Here is a 16,347-nt window from a genome sequence, read left to right on the forward strand (position 1 = left end):
CTGTGTAACATCACCTTGCAAGCTGAACTATGCATGCTGTGAGATTTGAAGATATGGAATATGTTTTCACATAATGACATCATTTCAGTGTTGCTAGCCATTAATAAAGAGAATGGTTAGGGCATCACTTTGGGGAAAGAGGGAGTTAACAAAATAAATTCTTGCAGAGCAAACTACAAAAGAGCATTTTCTTTAGTTTACATGGTTACTCCACAGTTTGTGGAGAATTAATTAGTATGGAAGTAGTATGGAAGTATGGAACAAAGAAGTATGGAAACCAATAATCTGAATTTCACGACCCAAAATTCCAGTCTAAGGTCCCTTGAGGCTGTAACTGAAATTGAAGCTCTATTTTTGTATTAAATGGAAGGTTGCTTATATTTAATGGAATAAACTCATGGCAGGCCTGGTGATCATAATAATCATAATGCCTGGTTTTACAGCTATTTTGCTCTATGGTAAGTTGCATGGTAGGCATTTTTCAAGCAATATTCAAGACAATGGACAGAAAAGAAAATAAGAAAGGTGAATAAAAAATGTCAGAGCAAAACCAGGCAAACTAATTCCAATATAAATCAGTAGTACTGGAATATACTAGAAGAATTTGCAGTTGCAGTAGGTATACACAGTGTTATTATAGTGACACAGAATACCAAAAGACATCTCTTATGTATCTGTGTCTAAAGAGAATTAAACCTAAAAGAAACGTTTGGGCCCTTTTTGCATCCAAATATTCAAGGCTACACTGGAAAAACAAGTTCCTTCAAGGCACGCACATTCATTACGTGTACGTGAACATGAAACTTTTATGCTGTGTCTAAGTATAATGGCTTTGGAGCACACATTTTACATAGGAATAGTGCTCTGCTGCTGTTTGGAGGGCATAAACTTTGATCAGATTTCATTGAAAGACTGTCAGAGAATCCTCTAGTTAAAATTTCTTTTGGAGATAACAAAGTGAATTTGCCAACAAATGAAAAGCTGTTTGCTAGTCTTTCTCATGTAATTCCTCCCTCTTTTTAAATTTGACCAAATTTCATGTCAGTGAAGGTCATATAGTCATATAACCAGTGTAGCAAATTCAGAAGAGAGGAGGAAATACAGCGGGAAGGAAGAGGATATTTTCCTTTGTTCATACGTTCACTTCACTGACATGGAATAGTGGGTAACAGTTTCTTCATTTTGGAAAATTGTTATAGCAGTCTCAAAAGTATCTTCCAAAGATATATATTCACCGAAAGTGTTTTTGGTGTAGCCTGGACATTTCTTTAAAGGAAATAAGATATCACAACACTTGTTAATAATGTTTAAGCAAATATTTGAGCTTATTGGAGTATCAGTGGAAAATACACACAAAATAATTTAAGACTTTTTTGGTTTGTTTCTTCCTTAACTTTTTTTTTAAGAAAGTCTCAGTTAAAGTCAGGAAAATTCAGTAGGGTTTAAGGTAGCCAAGACAAGAAGAAAGACAATTTACAGTGCAGATATTGGAACAGTAAATTATAGGATGCTCTTATCTCAATCGATTTTCACCTGATTTAGTAGTAGAAAAGTTATCCTTCAAATGGAATCTAAAGGTATTGAGTTCTTAATTTCACTTTATTTTCGAATCACTTATGATCACAAGTTATAGTTGAGGTAACTACACTGGCTTTAGAAAAAATTCCCATTGAGTTTATTTTACCAGGTGTGGGTTTGGAGCTAAATCATAACATAATTCCTCTGGGATTCAGGAAGTCTAAGGCTTCTTTTACTTTAAAAAGTAAGGGTGGAAAATACTTCTGCTGTCTTTCTTCATCTTTTGATTCTACATCTCCATGTCAAATTTGAATTTGTCTAAGTTGGGTTTTGGCACCCATTTCCAGTGCTACCAAAGCCTGAACAGAGCTGCAGCCTCTTCCTAAGGTAGATACTCGATCCCCGTACACAGCCCAGACTTCTAATTATTTTTGCAAAGAGGTAATATTTGCAGCTCTTGAGCCTTCCACCACTGCCGAGGGAGAGGGTGGAGGAACAATGAGCTCTGTAATGCCATAGTCATGGCTAATGGGAAGGAAAAACGACTAAAGAAGAATGAAGAGTAGTTTCCCTGAAGTCCTCCTTCCTCAGGCACCATGGTGTGGAACCACAAAGAAGGAGCTTCATCACAGTCACATTCTTTGTGGTTACAATGAGTAAATTAGGTATGTCTGAGATGCCAGAAAGCTGCTCAGCAGTGATGTAATGAGTGGTACTGGCTCTGCTGCTCTCTTCTAGATTTGCATCAGCTTTTTGTTCCCACAAGCACTATTTTGGCCCATCACTTTTGTGCTACATGCTAATTCCATGTCTGAGATTAAGAACAGAGATCAGTCCTTCGTATTTTCTTGTCCTCTTCTGCCACCAAAAGCATCTTAAGAGTCAATTAGGCAGAAGGAGCATACACAATGGGGGGCAAGGCAGGTGCCAAACTTCCCCCCACTTTGTTTTTTTCTTTTTCACCTGGCCCAGAGCAGCTTACTCCTTGCTTTGGTAAGAGATTTGGGAAGTTCTATTTTGAGGAAGCATCAGTGATGAGCTTCTTGAAAAGCCCAAGTCTCTTCCTCCAGTTCTTGTTTGCTCAGTCTCAGCCCATCTGCCCCACACACCCTGGCCACTAAAACCAGAAAGTGACATCAACTGTCCAGGTTTCACCAGATGTGATGTCAGGTGTGATGGAAGTAGCTCCAAACTTTGTATTACCCAGTTAGTGTTCCCATTTAAGGATACACCCTGAGAATGAAATTCTGTGAATGCTACTGTTTCTGTATGTTGTCTCTTGAGACAGTTGGACTTCACGTTGCATTTCTCAGCCTGATGGTCTGAAAGGTATTGCCTCACTTTTATCTAATGCCACCACCTGCAGCCAGAACCACTGGGTGTTTATGAGATCTATATTGATCCTTATGAAGTTTGAGTATAGAACCTCAGTAGATCATTGTCTCAAATCGAAAGCACAAGAAGTAATTTGAAGTGAATATCTAGGGAATAACATCTTTATTTTTTTTCAAAAGTGGTTGAACAGTGTTACTGTTACTGTTACTGAGGAAATTATTGAGACTGAAAATGTGACAAGGTAACAAAAAAGTTGTAAAATTGCAACAACAATAAAAAAAAATCTGAAGTTTGATAGAATGTATTGTACAATGAAAAAATTTTGAAGAGGACATTAAACATAGCACTACACTCTGCAACCACTCTGAAGCAAGTGGTAAGCCATATATATGCCTTGGGGATTACCCTGCATCAACCCTGTGGGGTTGATTACTTCATATTTGGAAACATGAAGTATATTAATTCTAATCCTATGATATCAATTGCCATGTTTCTTCTATGTGGACTTTTCTAGGACTTTTTTGCTCTCCTTTTCGACAGCTTGTAATGTTTACTTTGGTGTTTTTAAGCAATTAGGAGGCAGGTACTGTTACTTTCAGTAAGTACTACTACTTTTCAAAGTTTGGAAGCAAGGACCCAGAGGACAAAGGGACTTCTGAGTTGAAGCTTATTTTGTTTGTTTGTTATCACCCAGTAGTCCTGAATTCATTCATCTTTTATGCATATTAACATCTGCTCTTCTCTCTTTAGAAAATGTTGATACTCTGACACATAGTTGAGTGATAAACTGAATGTTTCTTGAAGTCTAAACATTATGTTAAGTTGCTTGAAAAGGACTAGTTTCAAATGCTTTTGACTCTTTAATATTTGAAGATGCTACAGAATAAATAAAAACAACAAACCAACCAAAAAGCCAAACAAAACCCCAGCATCCTCCCTGTAAGCAGTTTGCTGGGCAGTTTTTCAAATTAATGCAGTTTAACTATTACATTAACTTAATGGCTATTTTCCCCTACTTTAACCATGTTAAATGTGCCGGCAATAATGAGCTTCTAATGCTGTCTCTTTCAAGTCTCAGAGGCATCTTTAGAGCTCTGCTTATCTCCTGGATCATAAAGCTGCATAATTTAGTATTCAAACAATTAATTTAAAACTGAAACACTTCGAATTACCATAAAATTAATCAGAAAAAAAAATCTTAGCATGCCCATTCTGTTTATCTCTATTTAGTAAATCTGAAAGTGTAAGATGAATAAAACTTTACAATATTCTGTTTTCTACCTATGAATCAGCTGCTATAAGCATAAATATATCTAAAACTATATTGTAATAAAAGTTTCTCGTAGCTATCAAACTAAGATGATTCTTTTGATGGAAAAAAATTTTAGATTTTTCCTTACCGTTAACTTAAATAGAAACACCTTTAAAATAAATTGTCATTTCTAACCTATTTCCAGATTTGAAATACTCAGAGGTAGCTGATGCATGTAATCAGAATTGCTGCCTTGTTAAGTGGCTAAGTTCTAATAATTGTACAACTCACAGCATTGTATCACTTAACATTTAAAAGTATCTCTGCACTTAAACTATGTTTTATTTCCTTTGTTGTGCTTCTAAGTGCTACAAGTGTCCCTGGTAGTCTGGGCTGTTGCTAACCAAGGAAGAAAATTATACGGAGAAATTGGATTTAGCTCTTGCCTGTGTCATCAGTAAGACCAATATCTAATAAATGTCTGAGGTGCCTAATGTAGTAGAGTATCTTATCTAAGCACCCAAATGACAATTATAAGTCCCAGACTTAAGCCCCTACTGCCATCGCAATTTCCTGAGGACAGCTAGTTACCAAAGCAACTTCTCTCATCTTATTTGAGATACATTTATCTGATCTAGTGTCCATCTGTAGTCAAGATTGTTGTTGCATGCAACTGATCTAATCTCTTTTGGGAAGATTATAGGTGACTATATTTGGTCAAGTGAATATCTGTCCAGCAATCTTTTCTCTCCACTGGGAGAGCTGCTTAGTTACCAGGACACACAGGGATACAAATTAAATCTGTGTCTCTCAGATGAGCCATGTTACTCATGGCAACAGCAACTCTGTCCACTCTGAATCTGGGTCTGGAATTTCATTTTCCAACTATTTTTTCAAAGAATTGAGTTTTTCCTTATATCTTGTCAAATTTCTGCAGTACTTGTTTCATATAACACAAGGAATCCTGAATCCCACTTTTCCAGCTAAGTATCTTCATAGCACTAAGCTGCAAAATACTACCTTTTCCTTGTATTTTGGATGTGTTGTTCCTTATCTCTGCTGCATTCTTTGCTGTGACTTTTCACAGACTTGGTGTAGGATGCTTCTTTCCTAGGCTAATCTATCCTTCTGAGAAGAGATGGCCACTGGAAACCCTCCTGAGCTAGCTGGACATATATTTTGGGTCTCCCATTTCATAGGCGATTGCCCTAATTGTTAGGCAGCTGTACATGTTGTACTTTTAGTATAATGATCCTTTCTTCATGTTTTAAAAAACAATCATAGCATAGAATCATAGAATATCCAGAGATGGAAAGGACCCACAAGGATCGTCAAAGTCCAGCTCCTGGTCCTGCACAGGACAGCCCCAAGAATGACACCGTGTGCCTGAGAATGTTGTCCAAACACTTCTTGAACTCTGTCAGGCTTGGTGCTGTGACCACTTCCCTGGGGAGCCTGTTCCAGTGTTCCTAATATTCAACCTAAACCTCCCCAGACACAGTTTCCTGCCATTCCCTCAGGTCCTGTCACTGGTCACATAGAGAAGGGATCAGTGTCTTCTCTTCTGCTTCACCTCATGAGGAAGCTGCAGACTGCAATGAGATCTCCCCTCAGTCCTTTCTCCTCCAGTTGGAACAGACCAAGAGACCTGAACCACTCCTCATATGGCTTCCCCTCTAGACCCTCCACCATCTTTGTTGTCAGGTTTCTGCATGCTAGTTCAAAGAGAGCCTGGAGGTCAAGCTGCAACCTGACTGCACTATGGGGGCACACACACACACAAAAGCACAGGCAGACGGGGGTGCTCCTCACCCGAGGGAGCTGTCCCTGAGCTGATATGAAGGCACACAGGCAGAGGCAAAGAAGGGAGAGAGGGGGAACTCTCCGTATAAGCTCCACACAGAAGGTTTATTGAGGTGAAACAATGACGGGGAGGAGAGGGAGAGCTAAAGATTGGACACGGGTCCAGGGATTTTATAGTGGGGAAAGGCGGGGATAAGGGATACAGCAAATGGAATACTTGACAGGAGGCAGGGTTGAGGGCAAGGGAACCAATGGAAATAACACCAAGGAGGGATTTAGGGAAGGAACCAATAGGGTGTCGAGTACAACAGAACTTTCTAGAATTAATACATATTAACTTAGGGGAAATTAATATTAACAAACTTATACATAAAACTGGAAGAGGAAAACATGAACCTATCACATAAAAATATGTAAACTGTGGAACTGGGGGATTATGGGCTCTCACCCTAAACAAGGAGTGAGGCATTAAGCTTTGGTGCCTGACCACCACAGCTTGGTGTCTGTTGGATCTTCAGGGGTCAGGGTGGCTGCAGCCACTTGCACCGCTACACTTTGTAACCTTCATTTCCTTTCCAATAGTTCTATATGGCTCATGACCATAACTTAGCACAATAAATGCAAGCCTGGCAAATTTTCTGGTTAAAACCAACACCTGTTTAAGTAATGCAGGTCTATTTAATAGCTGGGCAAACTTCTGGATTTCAGTTTTGTGCATTTTATCACAAATAGCTTTAATCATAGCACACTTTGGCAACTAAAATGTTAGTATCTGACCTAAGATAAACATCTGTTGTTCCTCTACCATCCTACTTAGTGTTACTGAGAGGCAACATCTTTTTCGAAAATATTAATAGCTAATTTAAAGGAAATCATTTTAGAACTTATGCCTACTAGTTCTCCTAAAACTTCTGAAAGTGTTAATTTTTGAGGTCCTTAATTTCCCATAAAGAAATCAAACAAAATTATTTCATGATAGATGCCATCTGAAACATTACAATTTGCTGAAGCTTAGTGGTTTCCATGTGATCAGACAGCTCCTGTGTTACCTAGCAGTGCTCTCCAGATTAGGATGTATCCCCCATGATTCACTGTGGGCCTCCCCTGCTCAAAATGCTGTCGTGCATAACTCTTAGGCTTGTGGTGCATTGCTAAAAGTGAGATCATGAGGACATGTACTCCAGCTAACAACCTGAAGGCAGCTTCATCTGACACTTGCTGTGTTTGAACTGGTGTTTTGGTGGAGAACAGAAGTGAAGTTTTGAAGTTAATCTCCCTGTTGTATCCACTTACTACACATTGGTTTGGGTCAGGAAAAGGTTTCAGTGCACAGAAGGAAGACTCCTTCCAGAGGTCAGAGCTCTGTTCCAGGTATGCAGAGATGTGCACTGCCACCCTTCTCTTCTTTAGACAGCATAACAAAATGTGCAGTGGAGAGATTTGGGATGTGGGGGGCCTGGTGAAATTCAGTAAAACTCTCCAGCCATATGCAGTGTGGGTGTGAGGCCCTGAGTACTAACTGCTTTGATCTATTGATCTCTTCTTTCTGCATCAAGATACTTGCTTATACAGACATAGCCATAGGGAAATCTCAATAACAAATGAAAACCAAACACGATGTTTCAATTTGGTGCAAGAATACAAAGCAACAACTTCTTTGCTTTATAGGTTCTTGCAGTGCCCCCACTGTTATCATGTGAGAGCAGATTTCAGAAATGCATTGAACACTCTAAGTAATTTCAGTCATGTCTTATCCATTCTCTCTGTAATTTTTTCCTCAAGGAAAGAACTGTACATGCAGTGCTTTTTTTTGACTTTGTTTTTAGTTAGTTAATTTATTTTATTTTATTGACTGTACTACACTATGTTTGTATTGGAGTAAGCACACTGAAGAAAAAATATTTTGGTTTTTGGAAAAAAGGATCAAACTTTTGATGGACTTTAGCTCCTGTGGGAACTTTTGACACTTTTTTCCCTAATCAGAGGAATTTTAACAAGTAAAAGCACATATTTAAAAAATTTCCATTCTGTGAAAATCTGAACGTATTTGCCATTTATTCCTGTCTGGAAAAAAATGAAGAAATACTAGAATGTGTGATGGGGTTGAAATTGTAATTTTCATTCATCTTTAGTAACCAAAAAATATTGGTTATGTAATTCACTTGCTCTTTTCAGCACTAATATTTCTCAAGTCCTTTGCCTTAAGCTTATTTGTACGGAGAGAAAGTTAGAAATAATGAGGAAAAAACTCAAAAACCAAAGTGATAAATGGGTCATTTTCTTAATGTTGAGATTTAGAACATGGGTGAGGAGAGCAATAAGCATCAGTTCGCCCACAACAGACACTTTTTTTTTCTTTATGAATATACAGCTTTGCCATGAAAAATTAGGAGCCTCGTTTCTTTCTTTGTCTTACAGACACATAATTAAAATGAAGCTTTACATTCAAACAATACAGAGGAAGAAACATAGCTAGAAACTGCAAAGAACAAATAAAGCAACACTATAAAAGAAAATGAGGTTTTTCTTATGGTTTTTTTTACATGTAAGCAATGTTAGTATGGCAAGGGTCCTGGGTCTTAAATATCTGATTATATAAAACTTGGTAGTTCCTCTAAAATTGATGTTCCTATCTGAAGGATGTGGTTCCTCTTGACATCCTTAGCTTTTCTTCTAATTAAAAAAAGAAAAAAAAAAGAAGATACAATTCACTTGAATGCAGCAACCTTTACAATTAGTATTTAACTGTCCATAAAAGTACTGATTCCCTTAATGAACCTGCTGCTTCCATTGTTTACTGCCTTGAAATTAAAGAGGAAGAAAGCACCGATCACTAAGCAAATCTGTTACTGTTTACCTATCTCTATAGTCCCATTTTCGTTTCTAATTACATATAGTTAATCAGTGCCAGTATCTGAAAAAAGTTTATTGAATGGAGCAAGATGAAATAGATGATACCTCGATGCTCAAACTGTAACATGGATTTAATGCAATTCCTCACAAGAAGTTACTTTATAAAGTTTACATTTAATTCAACCAAATGTCGCACTCTAAAATCTGCAGCTCATCAAAATATTGCTTAAGGAGAGAAATTATTCAGTTGTCCAGATATTCATACTTGATTTAGAACAATTAAAACATGAGACAGAAAGCAGTTAAAGAGAATTTGCTAAATTCGTGGTCTTTTAGGAGAATGTTTAACATTCATGATGGCTAAATTACTTGCACTTCTCTATGGGAAGGTCTTCATCACAGGTTTCACAACTTTGTTTTTTAGAAACATCATTCAAGTTCATCTCACAGTTCCTCCCAGGTACCAGATGTAAACAGTCAAGTAGGGCAAATGGCAAATGCAAAGCAACACAAGAACAGTTTGGGATTTAGGATTTTTCTTTCTCCTCCAGTGTCTTTTTTTAATGAGAAAATGTTAACTGCTAGGATTCAAAAGTGTTCATCATGACAAGTTCCTATTTCATTTTTTCATACCTACACATTTCAAAATTGCTGGCATGATCCACTTTGGCTCATTATTGCCAGGACATTGCAAACATAAGGTGATCCTGAGGCCCATGGGAGCCAGGAGCTGTGGGTCACAGCTGAGGGGCCAGGCAGGGTCCTCATTGGCATGGATGCAGAGAAGATCCAGTGATGGAAACTAGGGTCATCCAGCAGGACAAGGCACGAGCAATACAGGTGATGACTAAAAGAGTTTAGGTTTGCTATTAGAAAGAAATTTACTGTGAGGGTGGTGAGGTACTGGGACAAGCTGCCCAGATAAGCCCCATCCCTGGAAGTGTTCAAGGCCAAGATGGACGGAGCCCTGGACAAGCTGGTCTAGTGGAAGGTGCCCCGGCCCATGTCAGAGGGTTGGAATGAGATGATCTTTAATGTCCTTTACAACCCAAACCATTCTATGATTCCATGTCAGTTCAGGACCAAGGACAAGAATGGATGTAAAAACAAGGTCAAGGTCAGTGTGAGACTGGTGCAAGAAAAGTCCCTACAACCCTTCTCTACAGCAAGGTGCAGGTCCTGAGCTTGTGCTCAGCCCCAAGGGCGGGTGGAGACCAGGAGGAGCCCTCTCACAGTCCCTTCACAGCAGCCTGATCCAAGGTCACACACAGGTCAGAGCTGACCTCCAGCACCAGCAGATAAAGCCCTTGGTGAGGACACTGTTGAAGAAGCTCATTGCAGATAATGATGGTTACAGCTGATCAGGGCAATTGGAGCTTGTTGGTGTTCTCAAGACAGCTGAGAGATAAAAAAATGCTTCCATCTTTGACTGAAATGACTATTCTTTTGAAATATAATTGAACATGCAGCTGAAAAATGTAAAACCATGTTTAGACATGAAAAATTAAAGAAGACCATTTGTTTGATATACTTAGCTGAATTTTATGTTTTGAATTTTTAATTAACTTTTTCAAGATATTGAATTTTCTTTCATAGTCAAGATGGGTATTCTTTTGGTGTGGGGTTTTGTGTTTGGCTGTTTTTTGTTTGCTCTCTACCAAACTCCTGATAAACCCATGTGTATTTTTATCTCAGGGTAATTACACAGAAAATTCTGGATCTAAATATTTTTTGATAGAATTATTTTTTTTTTATAACAGTTGATATGAGCTTTTTCAATGAGTGAATTTCTATAAAACTTTGCAGGTAGCTTTGCTGTGAGTCATGAACTGGAATGCTGACTCTGGCTTTCAGTTAATTGCCACACTTATAATTATAGAGTGGGTAATATAGTTATGAACTGCTTCTCACCTACGACTCCTTTGTGGTTGTAATAACTGTAGAGGGATGTTTTTTCTCTTTAAACATGATTTTTCAGTGCAGTTTCAAAGCCCCTATAGACAAATCTGCAATACAGTAACACAACCAAAGGTAAATAGGTATTTGGAAGCTGTAGTTTCTACTTTTATATATATATATATATGTGTGTGTGTGTGTATATATATATATATTTACTTCTGATCTTTTTCAAGGTGAATCAAAACAATTTCATCAAATGAAAACTGAAAATTTTTCTGTATTTTGCTTTTTTTTTCAATACTACAAAGAGAATACTAAGAAATATGAGCAAAATTGAATTCTGATGACTTGGTTTACTGCATATTTAAGACATAAAAATTTACTTTTGTGGGTTTGAATCTATTGACTTTGTCTTTCTTTTCATGTATACATGAATACATATGTCTTTACTGCTTTGATGACATTTTGTTTAAACCTGAAACTCAGAGAGTGAAATTGGTAGGTTATTTACTGGTTCACATACCATAAAGAAATATTTCTGTTGCAATTTAAATTCCCCTGATTTTGATGTTCCCTTTCTTGATAATAGCTGTATAGGACTAAACTTGAAGAGTAGTAACTAAGGAAAATGACTACATAAAAAATCTCTTTTGTGTCATGCAAATTCATTACATTTTAAAACTAATCAAAATTCAACAAACAATAGAATTTCTCCAATATTTATGCTTTCAGGCCATACATTTGAAATAATTATTTAATCTTCTGGTGTCTATCGACTCTTTGCTCAAGGTAGTGTTTTTTAAGCAGTTAACAGACATGAAAAATATTTTACCAGTTTGTCTCAGAATTTAGGCTATAGTCAACACTGAAGCTTCTTTTTGGAATGGGTGAAAATGATTTTCCAAATAATTGGAATTCTTCAGGTGAGCACAAGCATACATTTTTCTTTGGGAATTATGTGCTTCAGCCTAATACTATTCAAGAACATCAACAGATCCCCAATGGTCACTGAATCAAAATTCCCCATGTTAGCCTGTAGAATACTATCATTTTAATCATATCGTAGAAATTACTAATAAATAGGAGAATTATGGGATAGTGGGATCCATTTCAAATACTGTTCATTGGAATTTGATAGAGAGAATAGCAAGAGAATTGTGTATTCTTTATTCTGTTTTTATCTAATGTGTCATATAATTTATCTAAGACACAACAGCAGGTTTCTTTAAAGCTTGCCCTGCTGAAGTTTTGTTTGGCATTTCTGATTGTTAAGGACTGGATAAGCAAGAATACAGACTACAGAATCATAAGAGTTTGTTTCACTGTACTGGCCCTCCCCTTTGAGTGTCATCTCTCCTGGGTTCAAGCAGAGAAGGTCTGTCCATGACCTGAGCACTGTGTTACAGCCTGTGTTACCTATTCCTAACAGGCAAATGTATTTATTAGCTTCAGGACTTGAGCCTATATGGAAGGGCTTTCTACTGTCCCTGAGATTTCATGTCCACCCAATGCAAAGCTGGAAAAGAAAGGAAAAAAAAAAGAAAAAAAGTCACTATAAAAAGCAAATTGCTGCAGGTTTCCTAAATATCACAAAACAAAACAAGCATCTGAAGTCCAAACAGACAAACTCATCTGGATAGTTAAAACAGAACTATTATGTGTTGCAAGGACATCTATATATAGTGGCAAGGACTGCATCCTTTTTCTGTCACAACAAATACACTTACCATTCTTCCTGAGGGAAAACTGTGTTAAATTTGAGATTAGTGTGAAGGGAGGTCTAGTTGACAAACTGTTTATGTGTACTTTCTTATAGCATAGATGCACATAAAACACCCATTAGCTGACAGTGAAACAGAGCTCAGTAAATAGCATATTTTGCTGTGTGGCAGGAGAGGAGGAGAGGGAATAGCAGGGCAGAAGTGAAGGTTTTCCAACTTCCTCATGCCATGTATCGGCTCAGCTATAAAGTAGATGTTCTCCATCTACTTTATGAGCTCTGGAAGACGTTTCCTTTTCTAACACCTGTGTCTCAGAGAGTGGTACTACCTTCAAAGAAAAGTTACCCATATCTCAGACTTCACTCACAAGACCCTAAAAACCCTGTCTCCACAGCTCCCACAGTCCTCCACTGATTTATACTGTTCTCTGCTACTCCATCTCCAGACCCAAGGCTTCAGTGTTTGTTACAGAGTGAGAAGAAATGAGGTTTCAAAATCCCTGCTTTTTCAGTTCCCACTGCTTACAGAGTACTAATGGAAGCAGATTGGAAAAAAAAAAATCTTAATTGCTGTGGTTCAAAAACTTTAAACGTAGATTATTATGGTGAGGCAAAAGTGCCAGGAAGTTGATAACCTACACTCTAAGTCTCAACCCAGCGTGAATCAAAATGACATTTATGAAGACTTGGAAAATGGCAACTGTAATGAAAATGTCTACTGACCCCTGACTAATAGTGTCAGCAGCCCAGCAGTGCTTAATTATTAAAATCAACACATATCCTGCACTGACAGCCCAGTGTTTTGAACTGTGAAGTTCTGCTGAAGAGGTGGAAATAATAAATAGTAGTGGCACAATTCCCTTTTTTATACATTTGTGTGCTCCCTTTCTGCTGATTCCCTTCCGCAGCAGTTAGAAAGGTCAGCATGGCTATGTTTTCCAGGAGTTTGCTAGGCTGTAAACCGCAACTGGCTGCTCATGGCTTAGGTGGGCATGCTCATCTCTGGGTCACAAAGTGGCTGATGACCAGGTCCAGAGAGTGGTGAGTGGTACTACATCCAGCTGGCAGCCAGTCTCACCAGTGGTGTCCCCAGGGCTCAGTACTGGGGCCAGGTCTGTGGAACTGTTTGAGGTTCAACAAGGCCAAGTCCTGGGTCCTGCGCTTGGGACACAACAACCCCAGGCAGCACTACAGGGGCAGAGTGGCTGGAAAGCTGCCTGGTGGAAAAGGACTTGGGGGTGCTGGTCAATAGAAGCTGGTCGATAGAAGCTAAATATAAGCCAGTGTGTGCCCAGGTGGCCAAGAAGGCCAATGGCACCTGGCCTGTATCAGCAATAATGTGGCCAGCAGGACCAGAGCAGTGAATGTCCCCTGTCCCCTTCTCTCAGCACAGGTGAGGCCACACCTTGACTACTGTGTCCAGTTTTTGGCCCCTCACTGCAAGAAAGACATTGTGGTGCTGGAGCGCATCCAGAGAAGGGCAATGAAGCCGGTGAAGGGTCTGGAACACAAGTTTGATGTGGAGTGCCTGAAAAAACTGGGAGTGTTTAGCCTGGAGGAAAGGAGGCTGGGAAGAGATCCTATCACTCTCTACAACTACATGAAAGGAAAGGAGGTTGCAGCCAGGTGGCAGTCGGTCTGTTCTTCCAGCTAGCTAGAGCTGGGATAAGACATCATAATCCAGGGGAGGTTATGTTGGATATTTGGAAGAATTTCTTCACAGAAACGGTGATTAGACATTAAAATGAGCTGCCCAGGGAGGTGGTGGAGTCACCACCCCTGGAGGTTTAAAGGAAAGCCTGGACATGGTACTCAGTGCCATGGCCTAGTTGACAGAGTGGTGTTCGGTCATGGGTTGGACTCAATGATCTCAGAGGTCTTTTCCAACCTAATTGATTCTGTGATTCTGTAGTAAGGTGGCAACATTCCAGAATTTACTGAGATGAATGTGTAAGTGCTGGATCACATGTGAGAGATAGAGCTGCACGCAGTTGCCAAGGCCAGAGTCTATCCAGGAAGCACCCAAGCAGTTGCACTTGGGTATTAGTAATGGAGAAACTCCTCTGCTCTTGCCTGATACTTTTTAACAAGAGAGGAGACCAGCTTGGTCAGCGTCCCCTAAATCAGGAGGCACCCTCCAGAGCAAGTGGATTTGGGGAGGAGACCACCCTAACTTCAGTTCTGCACTACAGGTATTCCCACTTCTGCTCACTTTAGGTTCCAATCCTCAAAAACTGAGTGACAGGCTTAACTTCAATATATTAATAGTCCCAGTGAGGTTGATGAAAATTCAAACTAAAATAAAATTTCTGGCAAATGAAATGCCATCTCCATTCACCCCTTATTCTGTTACAATACGCCTTCCTCATGACAGTAATTTGAGGATGAAACCTGCTTTGTCACTAACCTTCCTGCAGGCTGTTTTTCTTTGATGGAAACCCAGCAGGAGTCCACATAGATCATCCAGCAGCACCCTGGGCTTGGTGATCAAAGAATCTCATTGCTGAGATTCTCAGTTCCACAGAGAACAGTTATCTTGCAGTACAGATGCAACTCTTGAAACATACACTCTGTAAAGTGCCTGTCTGGAATTGCAAGTCTTCTTAGAGAAGAGGACTTTAAAGCCCAAATCACCTAGAATTTTCAAAAAATGTCATCATAGATTTAGGAACATGCTAGTAAACCACTCTTCTCTCTTTCTGCTTTTCTTGTAAAGTAAAAGATTCAAAGTAAAACTCCATCGTGATTTTGTCGGTAAGGTTTTGAATGCTTTTTTGCATTTAGAATTTAAACAAGTAAAAAACAATCAATGTGAAATGTAATAGCAATCAATTTTATAAGAAAAATGTAGTCATTTATTATGCCTTTAAAGTGTTTAAACTTACTTGTTGGCAAAGAAAATCAGAAATATGCTGTATCAGGTATGAAAGAATATATTTTGAGAAATACTGTAACTATTATAAAACTGGAGATTAATTGTTACTGCAGCTCACAGATGCTTTTTTATGCTACCTGTACTCATAGCAGGGTAATGCACTTAACTCTCATTTAGTTCTGTCTTTACCCATCGGAGCACACTGTGGCTTTTCAGTGGGCTTTTTGGTGAGGTGAAGACTGTAATGGTGACTTCTGTTTTAATAAAGATTGTGCTTCTATTTTTAAACTTCTCCTCAATCTAATACCATAATCTGCATTCCCTATAGATGGAAATAAAGAAGTATGGCAATAAATATCACTATCAAAGTCTATTAATTCTAGTGTGAAAGGTCATACAATACTCTTTTATCTAGAGAAATACATAAAAAATGAAAGGAAATCACTTTATCTTGCTTTACAATTCTCTTTAATATGGTACTGATAACCTGTCCGTAACAGCAACTTAGTAGAGACCAAGTATTTCCCTTCTAATTTTGTTTTAAGTATTAAAAGATGCAGAACATCGGGTGCTAAATTTACCTGCTTTGTAATTCATCTGACTTCAGTGTTTTACTCTACTGCTGAATTTGGCCCATTTAAGAAGCTTTGTGGTTTGTTACTGTAGAGCTGAATCTCCTTTCTTAAACATTCTCCTCCAGCTGACATGCATACTAAGCAATACAGCTGCAGCCATCTGTAAAAGCTTGGAATTAATTTTCCTCTTTATTGGTACAGCTTATATCATTTTGCCTTTCCCTTTATAATACAGAAAAAAAATTCTCATTCCTTGAGAAGACATTGCAGTTAGTTTCCTTCCTTTTATTATTGTCAGTAAAGTAATCAATGCAACTCCTATAATCTGTACACACACTAACTACAGTATGAACATTGTCAGAAAAAATTTACTGAAATGGTAAGTTAAATCAAGACACAAAACAAATCTTTTCAGGTTTGCTGATGAAAATCTAAGCCATGAAAATAAGCATAAAAGGGGCAGAACAGTACAGATGAGTATATGGAGTTAAGGGATGAATAAGAAAAACAAGTTAAG

This window comes from Corvus hawaiiensis, chromosome 5 (genome assembly GCF_020740725.1).
Source record: "Corvus hawaiiensis isolate bCorHaw1 chromosome 5, bCorHaw1.pri.cur, whole genome shotgun sequence".
Taxonomy (NCBI): Eukaryota; Metazoa; Chordata; class Aves; order Passeriformes; family Corvidae; genus Corvus; species Corvus hawaiiensis.